The following is an 11,669-nucleotide window of genomic DNA, read 5'->3' as shown; positions in this document are numbered from 1 at the left end:
GTTAATTCAACATTAAAACAAAATAAAAATATGTTAAATAAATAAAGGTTTGCTCTGTGATGAAATGTTAAATAAGCATACATTGTACAGAGCACTAACAATGAAAACAATCCTTTAGCCTGTTGATCAGAGAGAGGCAGTCATTATGTCCATTTAAAACCTGTAATCAAAGAGCACAACATTTCTGTGAAACTATAAAGTCCCATATGATCCTCATCATGTCCAGTGACTTCAGAGTGGATCCTCCCTGTCATCCGGCCAGTGTTTGATGTGTGGCAAGCAGCACAGAAGCAGGATAGCTGAGGACTTTAAAAGAAGAGCAGAAAACAGGAACATATGTAGTTGTAAATGTAAATATCAGTGATACTTGTCTTGTCAAAGGAATAAAATAATGAACTTACACACTCATTTAGGGAGGATCTTGACACTGCACAAAGGAGGCACAGTCAGTCTGACAATGATGGTGATCTGCAGGGATGTTTTCCTGCAGCAACATTCCTGCCGACTGGCCATATGATCCAGAGTAGTTGGTTTGCAATAAACAGAAAGGTGTATATGTTAGGTAGTGTGCACTTAGAGCTGGTCCTAAGAAACAAACACATCCTGTAATAAACTGAATACCTTTAGTAGTGCTGCTGCAAACGTAAAGCCCTTCTATCATGTGTGGTTTCAAAGAAGGTGTTTTGTAGGCTCAGTCACAGAAGCTGTGCAGTCTGTTCAGTCCTGAGTGTCTCAGCTCTGAAGGGATGGATCACAGAGGAAACACCTAAGTACAGATATTAAAATACACTCAAAATAGCACTCATAAGGTCAAGTGAAAACACAATTTAAACACTTTACAAAGAATTAATACATGTTTCCATGAAAATAATGTCATTAACCCTTTTGTTGTGAGTAAATCTCACCGACTGCTAGTGGGACAAGCTAGAAGGAGGACTTATCACAGAATCTCTCCTGTGCTCCAGATGTGAAGTCTCACGCTCTGATCGTACGGCGATGAAGATGGTGATGATGAAGCCTCTCTGATCTGTGGCATTACAGTTTCTGGCTGCTATGTGCTTCACACTGTTGGATTTTACATGTGAAGCTTGGAGAAGACACAGGAGGACTGTGTCTCTCTTAACAAAAAAAAGAAAAAGAAACCTAACAACCTCCCACCGCACCCCCCCACATTCAACTCCCGCCTACTCACTCCACTCAACTCCCCAGCCTCACACCATCCAATGTCTATACAAATGTAGGGTATCAGCTGGTAACAAAAGCAAGTGAAACATATGTAGTACATATGTAACACTGCTGAAACATTTCTGGCCAGAAATGTGCGGTTATCAGCCAGTGCATTTATCATCCCAGACCCAGACCCACCCTGATAAATGCACTGGCTGAAACATGATAAAAGCTCATAAAATGTATGTTTCATCGAAAGATTTGTCCAAAAATATAATCATATATACTTTTGAAAAAGTTTAAAGATTATAATAAACTGAAATCAATAACATTTTTGTAAATATTATTTCAAAATAGAGGCACAGATAAACTGGCTTAACTGTCATTATTGCTGTAATTAGGTTTTTCTTTTTCTTTTTTTTCTTATTCTTTTTTTTTTTTTTTTTAAAAAGCAACCTTTAGTCATTGTTGTTTATTCAGAAACAATGAAGAAGCTGTTGAACATTTATGTGTTGTGTGGGCAATCCTCTGGTCCACCCTCCCTCCCTCCCAGCCACAGTGAGACTGGGGCAGCCTGGCAGGATTTTGAAGCCTGGCTGAAGAGAGGATATGCCTGCACGGTTCGTTTTAAACTGCTATATTTGATTTTTCTGACATTCATAGATTACTGATTTTTAGATTTTCTGTAATAAATATAATTGTCATATTTTACTGATATCATTACTTAATTCATGTAATTGTATTTTATGTAAAAAATTCAAACATTATACTGCAATGCAGGGCATTTTTCTTAAGTCAACTTTTAAATATCGCTCTACTTTCTTAAGTCATTCAAAAATATAGAAATTACTTACTGTATTCAAAGATATAGTTCATGAATCATCACAGGACAATACACAGTATACAGGGTCATGGTAACTATGGTAGGTCTTCATGACTCCAGAATGGAGACATCGCTCTGGCTGAGAAATGAAAATTAGGTCAAGCAGTGTGTTCTTCTCTGTGGTAGGGGCAGTGATGACCTGTGCGTATCCCCTAGATTCAAACAGCTCCAGGATTGGTTTGTTTGCACTGGATAAAACATTCTCATTAAAATCACCACACACTATGATGGGATGACAGTCCATGATCTCTAATGAGTCTAATAGGCTTACCAGGTTTTTCAGGAATGGCCTCAGAGTGTAGTCTGGAGGTCTGTACACAACTGCAATCAGAGCACTGACTGGTGCTTCAACCTTTAAAGCCAGAAATTCAAGGTCAGTTACATTATGGATGTACTGTTTTTCATGCACTTGAAAGTCACTTTTCACATAAACAGCAACTCCACCACCACTTCTGTTTGCCATCTGGGGAAAGTTTGTGTAGGACAGGTGTCTGTTGCGTTTGAACAAATTGTAATTTTCAAGTGGAGACTCTCTGCGACAAAAGAGCCCCGCAGGTGTGTTTCTGTTAGGCACAAAACATCTGCTAGACACAATTCATGGTGATTCTTGATGTCATTAATGTGAGCTGGCAGTCCCTCTGTATTATGATGAACAATGGTGAAAACCTCTGACCTGCTCAGTGTTTGTATCACGTGTAGAAGAGGCATCATGTCATCAAGGTTGGCTTGTCTCATGTTCTCAAGCGCTGCAGTGATTTCTGGATTGGTGAATATTTTTTCTCCTCCATATCAAGAAGATACAGTCCACTGAGAGACGCCACTCTACTGACAGCTACGTAGGCCATGCCGGGCTCAAAAATGCTCTTAAGAGAGACAACAGCTGATGTGGTTGTCATTCCCTGTACCTTATGTATTGTACATGCAAAGGCCAGCTTCACTGGGAACTGTCTTCGCACCACTCCTTTCTGCTTTAGATTCTCTTCTGCTCTCTCAATGTACACCATGTCGCCTGCTGGTGTTCGGTTATTCTTTCCAGATGTCTCATTATCCATTTTAAGTCCAAGCTTGATGATGTGTTGGTCATTTTCAGAGTAAACTACTCTAAGTAGTTTTCCAAAAGCTCCATTAACCAAACCATTTTGTATGTCAATGTTTCTGGTGAGCATGACACGAGCTCCTTCTGCAACTTTCAGTGTATCTGGTAACTCGTTTTTACCTCCTTTCAATGGTCTGTCTTGTAGTGCCATTCTGCCAGTTCTAGGATCTTTTCTATAATCATCTGCATGGATGTCAATGATATGAGTATGGAGCAGAGCCAGTGTTGCAGAGTTGTGCGCATCCACTTCTTTATTAGTTGCAAAATGTGCAACGCATCAGTCGGACAAAGGGCTGGTTCAGTTATGGCCTGTGACAACAAATTTCTATCTGCTTCGCAAAGCACATCCAACTTTCCTTTCACACGGATTCTGTTCAGCATCTCAGCAAAGACAACATCATCTTTCTGACGCATAATCTCAGTCAGAGTGATCATCTGAAAATGCTCCCGCCACAGGTCGATCTCGGACGGGTCGTGCACACAGAGAGGTTTTGACTGTCGCACTGGGGTAGCTGATAGAAGTCTCCAACAGCAATGACTGACATGCCTCCAAAGGGTCTCCGAGTCCCTTTGATCTGTTTGAGTCTTGCATCTACATATGCAAAGAGATGTCTTGACACCATAGACACTTCGTCAATGACGATTATTTCAGCATTCAAAAGTTCTGATCTGACTTCATCCAGCTGATTGCCAAGTCCCTGAATGGGAGGTTTTAAGCTTCTAGGGAGCTTGAGAAGAGAATGCAGTGTTGTTCCAGAAATGTTAAATGCTGCAGTCCCAGTGAAAGCAGTTAACAGGACAGTGGGTTTTGATATGTCAACGTCGTCTGCATATCTGGGCACTTTGCTCAGTATCTTAGATGCTTCTGAGTAGATGCATTTGATAAGATGTGATTTTCCTGTTCCAGCACCACCATTAATATAAAAGAAAAACTGCTCTGGATTTAGAGAACAGACCCTTTTAATGCACCAGTCTCTAACTGCATAAAATATGCAGGCTTGCTTCTTATTCAGATTCTGAAACATCTGACGTAACAATGTGGGATCAATAGCAGGGGTTCCCTGATGGCTCTGACTTCTGTTGAAGCATCAGCCTGACGGCTGTAGTCGGGCACATCTTCCTGTTCATTTTCATTGTCTCGCTCTCTTTCTTGTTCAACAAGTGGCAACCTTACAGATCTGATTCAGGTGCCAGATTACACCATTCGTCAATCACACCTCTGTTCTGCTCATATTCCTCAACAGCGCTCTCGATCTCCTCACTGTTTTTCTCATATTTTTCTCTGTTTCTTTTGACAATGTGTTGCACGTACTCAAGACGGTCAGTACCTGGTAGGTGTACACAGCCAGCACCATAGAAAGCCTGATAGGTTGGCAACGATGGCGTTTTCAGTTCGTTGTCTGAACGATGAGGAAGGTACAGTTTAAGCAGTCTTCCATAATATTGCTCTGGATTTTTTCTTGTGAGCATCGGTGAAATCTGATGATAGCAGGCTTATCGTTTTTGCGCCTTTGCACAAATCCCATCTCATTGAGAAGGGGCAAAACATCTTTACCTTTTGTCTGTTGGCCATAGACAATCCTGCAAGTAGCAGCAAAGTCTGCCATGCACATCTCCTCATACTCTGGTGTTTCAGGTCTGGCTTTGTATTTGTCATTCAAAGATGTCATCCAAACATTGGAAGACTCAGGTGTTGTGTTGTCCAGAACTGACAGGGGACGACTCATTTTCACAGGATTATCATCAGTTGGAATGAATATTACAGCACGTGAACATTGCTTCATGTGAAGACCACATGCACGAGCAACACACTCCTGGGCACTGATCTCTCGCTTCTTTGAATATGCCTGCATGACGGCTCTCATTTCATCACACTCATTTACACTGTCTTTATGGGAGTTCTCAATGACAGTTTTCAGGTACTCAGAAAGCCCGCCTCTTTTTTTGATATATATTTCATTAAATAATTTGCAGCGCCGAAAGCATCTAAAACAAAGCTTATGTCGATATTACTGTTCCAGGCTTCAAGCAGATGTGGATTATAGCTGTTTATCCAAGAGTCTTTTGGATCACGCTTTAGTATGATCGTACTCCTTGTGTTCATTTTATTCAGGTATCTCTCATATTCTGCATGTGTCAACTTGCATCTTGCCAAGAGCTGCTCTAAACTCATGGAAGCAGTTTCAGGCTCATTCAGCAGCTGGTTCAGTGGTCTGAGCTTGTTCTTTGCAGTTTCTACCTCCAGTTCATCATCCTCACTGGGTCTTGTGATCATCGTCTCATTGCAGGGTGGTTTGGGAAAACCAAAAACGGCACCCAGAGCTTAAACTCCTAAAGCACGTCTTTGTGTGGTTCTTACTGTGTTTTTGCACTTCTGTTACTTTCTTGTACAGTTCAGGTTGTTTATGTGGATCAGGCAGCTGAGCTGTGATGTATTTGTTTATAAAATCAACAACAGTTTGATCATCATCATCCTCAAACACAGGAGCACCTTCTACCCACAGGAGGCAGTGTATGTGTGGGCTTCCTCTGTGCTGAAACTCCACTCTGTAAAAGTAGTCAATGACTTTGCCAAGTGGCTCTGCAGGAGATAAGAGTAAATCTCTGAATAATGCTTCAACTCTCTTGTCAAACATGCGCATTGTTGTGACAGGATTGCTTCTCAGGATGTCACACTTTGCTGACCAGTCAAGTCCTTCAAAACTCACTTGTTCACCTTGCTGCCTTGTTATTGCTTCAATCACTTCAGGCCAGCGCATTTCAGCAGCTGAGAATGTGCAAAAGAACGTGGGAGTTCCCAACTGTCTGATCATGGCAAAAAGATCTCTTGTTGTTTTCTCCCAATAGGCTGGGGTTCCTCTCAGAGGCTGCATGAATCTCACTGCGTCTTTATTTCTCACCAGTTTCTCCACCTCATGTTTATCTTGTAACATGCCTGAGGTTATTTTTCTCCCATCTCTGGTCAAAGGCTTTGCCTTCCTTAACTGTATCGTCATGCTGGAAGTAGCCAAGTGTATTTCAGTCACAAACTGTGCAAAGAACAAATAGTTTGTGTCTTTGGCAAAACGGTCATCAATGCAGAAAAGTCTTGATTTGAAATACCCACTGGGGATACTTTGATCAGCCTTCTTTCATCAAGTGTGTTTTGGCCTGTAGGAAACTGCACAGGAAGGCCATGGCCTCCAGTTTAGGTGTTTTGAAAAACTTATTGGATTGTTTCTCTCTGCAGGAGCAACAGAGTAGATTCCTTCACTGAAACATAATATCTCCTCAGCCACATCAGGGGCTGCAAACAGGACTCGAGTGCAAAACCACCATTAGTCAGTCCATCTGCTTGCTCTGAATCATCTCTCATCTGTTCACATGGTTGTTCACCATCACAGGGTAACATGTCGATATTCTGTTCATTTTTTATTTTTTGTGCTTCACTCAGTGCATTTTTCTCACAGCTGTCAATTTCCATTAAATCAGCCTCATCGTAATCGTCCTCATTCATGTTTTCATCATCATCATCATCGTCCTCCTCATCTTCATCAGGAAGTGTTGGATCACACAGCTCAGCATCATCTCTGATGCTCACATCCTTATACTGTGGATGAATCTGCTTGAGTTTATGCAGTGCTTGCACAAGTTTAGACCAGCTTACAGTCTGAAACAGCTGATGACCTTTATAAGACAAGCGTCTCTTCAGTTTAACTCTCATGACTTGAGAATTAATTCTTAATCGAGGCAATGCTTCAACAGTTTCCTGTACCTCTGATGGGACACAGACCACATTTCCTCTAATTGCTCTTTGTCTGCCTTTGGGAAGAGGAATAATCTTGGCAAATGGTATGCACTTGGCTATGAGATGTCTCTCCAGTATGTTGAGATCAGACAGTTCAGGTGGAATATCAGCAAGATCCAGTTTATTGGCAACAGCAAGTACTGGCATGGATCCATTTTTAAGATGACTGTGGCAGGTGTGACAAATCCACTCTCTTTCTCTCATCAGGCACATTGCACTGCTCATTTCTGCAGTTTTCATCACAAAGATGAACAAACCTTCCTGTCAAACATGTTGCAACCACATGTGGATTTTTCACATAATTTGACCTTGTGCAGGGTCGCACTTGGTTTGGAAATGAAGCCTTGAAACAGACAGTACATGGGTAAGATGGTCCAGCTTTGATTTGTGATTTGAACACAGATATGGCCTCGTTGATCACACTGTTGTCGCTCTCTTGGGTTTGTATGTTCACCCATCTGTATTTCCTTTTTATTTTCATGGCACATCTCATATTGTGCATAATCCTGAATGCAAGATTACTTTGATACCTGTCTCGCATTAGTTGTTTCATTAGTTGTCTGTGTCTTACTCTGAATGCGTTGTCACGTGCATAACGCTGAGTCACTCGAGATCTCTGTCTCTCTCTGAATTCTGGGCTCTCTTGATACCTTTTAGTGATATAGTTTTTTTGTTTTTGTCTAAATTCAGCATTGTCACAGTAGCGTCTTTTAATATATTGTTGTTGTTTCTTTCTAAATTCATTGTTCTCACAGTAGCGCCTTTTAATATATTGTTGTTGTTTTTCTTTCTAAATTCATTGTTCTCACAGTAGCGCCTTTTAATATATTGTTGTTGTTTCTTTCTGAATTCATCGTTCTCACAGTAGCGCCTTTTAATATATTGTTGTTGTTTCTTTCTGAATTCATCGTTCTCACAGTAGCGTCTTTTAATATATTGTTGTTGTTTCTTTCTAACTGTAGCATTCTCAGAAAAACGTCTTTTAACATATTGTTTTTGTTTGTTTCTGAATTCATCATTTTCACAGTAACATCTTGTAATATATTGCTGTTGTTTCTGTCTGAATTCATCATTCTCAAAATAACGTCTTTTAATATACTGTTGATGTTTCTGTCTGACTTCAGGATTGTTTTATATGCCTCGCTTGTGCAAGATTTTTTTTTTTCTTTGTAATCTTTATTTGAAGCATATTTTTTGTCGTTCTTTCCTTTTTGGTTTTCTTTTCTCTGATTTCTGGGTTTCTCTGATGCCATTAATCTTCTTTTCATTTTGTGCCTTTGTTGTTTATTAACCTTTTTCAGTTTTTGTAAAACTATATCAGAAAGATCACAGGCAGCAACATTTGTTATTGCAGCATTTGATTGACATGAAAAAGCATCATTTGATGGAAAGAAATTTAATTCACTGCATAGTTCTTCAGTTGGTATATTAGGAGGTTCATTCTGATCTTCATATGATGTGAAATTAGTCATGTGGACTTCTTTTTGTTTCACCAGTGGCGTACAAATGGACATTTGACAAAAGATGTTCTCAGTCAGACCAGTGGTTGTGTTTCTCCTTGGAGTAGAGGAGTTTGCTTCATCAACAGTTGTATCAGAGTGAGTAGGTGCCACAGCAGTGGCAGCTGTTGATCTGCAGACTGTGTCTGTGATAGTATCACTCAGGTTGACTGTGCTCATACTGTAGAACTGCACAGGCTTCAGTTCATAGGTACAAGAGGGTGATATCTCCATCCCTTCATAAGAATCCTGGAGCCTCTTAATCATGTCACTGAGGAGTGTAAATTTCAGCATCACAGCTGTACCACGATTACGTGACTGTAGTGGTAGAGGAAGACCACTGGCTGTTCTGGAGTGTGGATCAAAGAAACCATATTTGCCTGATGTGGATCTGAACACTGCGATACACAATCCACTCATAATCAGTAAGGCATACTGCACATCTGACAACAGGCAGCTCAGTCCTGCTTCTAAGCTGAGAAAGGTATCTACTGCCTCCTCTGGAGGTTCTTCAAATGTCCCATACCGGGAAGGCTGTGTCATGTCGACATGATACATAGACCTCATGAGCATCAACTTTGTCTGGCAGCTCATCGGTTGCCAAATGAATACTCTTGGGGAATCTTTTCTTGGCCTCTTTGTACATCACATCACCTTTATCCAAGACCAGATTAAGGTCAGCTGTAGTTATGTTTTCATTCTCATGAAGGAAAGCAAGAAATGTGAGTGAGTTACATGTGCACTGACTGTTTCTGGAGTCTCCATATTTGGGATGAGCCTGACTGTGAGATGCACAGACATGTGTTACAGAGGGCTGGTTTTCAAGGTTCACTCTTTCTGCATGAGATGGCCCTGCCACATCACTGTGATGGCCTCTTTTCACAATATCAGCATAACCCACCTGCGGGGCACTTGACACCTCAGGTTGGTCTCTATGGTTTACCTGATGTTCATTAAATGCATGCTGCAATCCAGTCTTTACAGCATCTGCATAGGATACCTGTTTTACATGTGCAGGAACATGTCGACCTGCCTGTTTGACACCATCAGCATTGGTCTTTGCAGACACACGGTCTTCTGCAGAGCTCTGAGGAGAATCACACTCAGTTTGTTCACATGTTGGTACTTTGTGAAACTCATGGAACTTCTTCCAGCGTTGTTTTGCAGCTTGTGACTTTTTCTGCTTTTTGGCATTTTTACACACCTTTAAGTGTTTCTGTTAGTCTTTAGAAAATGTATTCAAAAAAAGAGAGTGGCACACAGCAGGAGATGTTTTCTTTGTCTTTATATTTCAGTTTTTATTTCTCAGAAACAATGTCTTTGTTTGTTTGACAGTTTGTCAGTCGAGAGAATATTATGTACTCTCTTTATTGGCTTGGCACAACTTAGCAGCAAGCCCAGAATGAAAAACAGGTAGAGAGAAAATTTAGAAGAGAGAATAGACAGAGCAGGAGAGACACGGCTGGGAAATGACAATCAAACCGTGAATTAGAGTTTTCTTTATTTGTTCAGTTTGTTCTCAGGTAGAGGCAATATGCACTCTTTATTGCTTTAATGGCTTGGCATTTTTCAGCAGCAAGCCAAGAGTGAAAAACAGGTAGAGAGAAAATTTAGCAGAGAGAACAGGCAGAGCAGGAGAGACACGGCTTGGAAATCAAACCGCAGAGTTTTCTTTGTTCAGTTTGTTCAAAGGTTGAGGCAAAATATGCACTCTTTATTGCTTTATTGGCTTGTGCATTTCTCAGCAGCAAGCCAAAGAGTGAAAAACAGGTAGAGAGAAAATTTAGCAGAGAGAACAGAGAGCAGGAAAGACACGGTTTTGAAATCAAACCGTAGAGTTTTCTTTGTTTGTTCAGTTTGTTCAAAGGTTGAGGCAAAATATGCACTCTTTATTGCTTTATTGGCTTGTGCATTTCTCAGCAGCAAGCCAAAGAGTGAAAAACAGGTAGAGAGAAAATTTAGCAGAGAGAACAGACAGAGCAGGAGAGACACGGTTTTGAAATCAAACCGCAATAAGATTCTTGGTTTGGCAAAATTTCTCACAAACCACAGGGTGAAATACAGATGGAAAGAAGGCAGAGACAACAGGTGGAGCAGGACAGAGGATAGAGGGGATGGGGGTTGGGATGTGACAGAGAAGACTGGAGATCTGGTCCTTGTTCTTCTGCACACTGTGAACAAAAAGAAGAAAAAAATAATAATTTTATTAAAATTATATCACATGGTAATTGTATGAACTAATTGTGACTACTGAAAAGGACAAAACAAATATTGAAGCTAAACTGTTGTTGGCTGCCATGTGCAAAAAGTTGCATAATTGGGCACTTTTTAAAAGAATATTTATTTAAATTCAGCAATAATATTTTTAATACAAATATGATTGAGTGAATCATTAACTAATCACATGTAGTGTGACTACAAAATGTACGAAAAAATATTTTAGCCCAATTGTTAAGCTGCACTTATGTGTATTTATTATAAAATTGTGTTTAAAAGGTCTAGTTTGAATGAAAGATTGAACCCATCACTTTACAGCTTATAAAAGTCAGATTATTTTTTATTTTGGTATACTTCTCTTACAGTATGTGCACACCTACCAGGCAAAGCACAGATGTCAGTCAAGTTCCTGAAAGTGTAAGACGAGAAATAATGTTAGTTGTCTGTACAGTATTATTAGACTAACAGAAATACAAAGCCCACATGACATGATACACTGAACTTATAGTCAGCAGGTTATGGAATAATATAGCACACCAACAGACACAGCAACCATTTTATAATTCAAACTAATTACCTGAAGTATTTCCACTTATGTAAGGCTACTGTTCGACTGTTACTAGCCTTAGCATTGCTGCTAGCGCTAGCATTCCGCCAGCATTAGCACTTCAGTTAGTGTTAGCACTGCAGCTAGCGTTAGCATTGCAGCTAGCATTAGCAATGCTGCTAGCGCTAGCACTCTTACTGTTAAAACTGAGCCACAATGGCAATAATAAAGCTCATTTGTTACTTTTGTCTCACTGACCGCCAAGAAATATCACAGGAATATCACAGGAATATTCTTTTGTCAGTTAACAACTGCTAGTGCTAGTGTTAGCACTATAGCTAGCGTTAGCATTGTTGCTAGCATTAGCATCGTTGCTAGCATTAGCATTGAAGCTAGCGTTAGCACTGCTGCTAACAGCAAAACGTCATAAACAAATATAAATGATAGCGAAGGTTATTCTTTTTCTTTCTTTT

At 40.2% G+C, this 11,669-nt stretch overlaps 1 long non-coding RNA gene across 1 annotated transcript; it reads right to left on the bottom strand.

Annotated features, from left to right (window-relative positions):
* Positions 1-263: 263 nt before the first annotated feature.
* Positions 264-1,088, bottom strand: LOC120435908. The gene is made up of 4 exons (XR_005610009.1): positions 906-1,088; positions 622-738; positions 402-505; positions 264-306 (listed from the first exon to the last, which is right to left on the bottom strand). It is a non-coding gene; the product is annotated as an uncharacterized LOC120435908 (long non-coding RNA).
* Between the last annotated feature and the right edge of the window lie 10,581 nt (positions 1,089-11,669).

The sequence above is a fragment of the Oreochromis aureus genome, linkage group 22 (assembly GCF_013358895.1).
Source record: "Oreochromis aureus strain Israel breed Guangdong linkage group 22, ZZ_aureus, whole genome shotgun sequence".
In the NCBI taxonomy this organism is placed as follows: Eukaryota; Metazoa; Chordata; class Actinopteri; order Cichliformes; family Cichlidae; genus Oreochromis; species Oreochromis aureus.
This window is presented reverse-complemented; position numbering and strand designations above follow the sequence as displayed.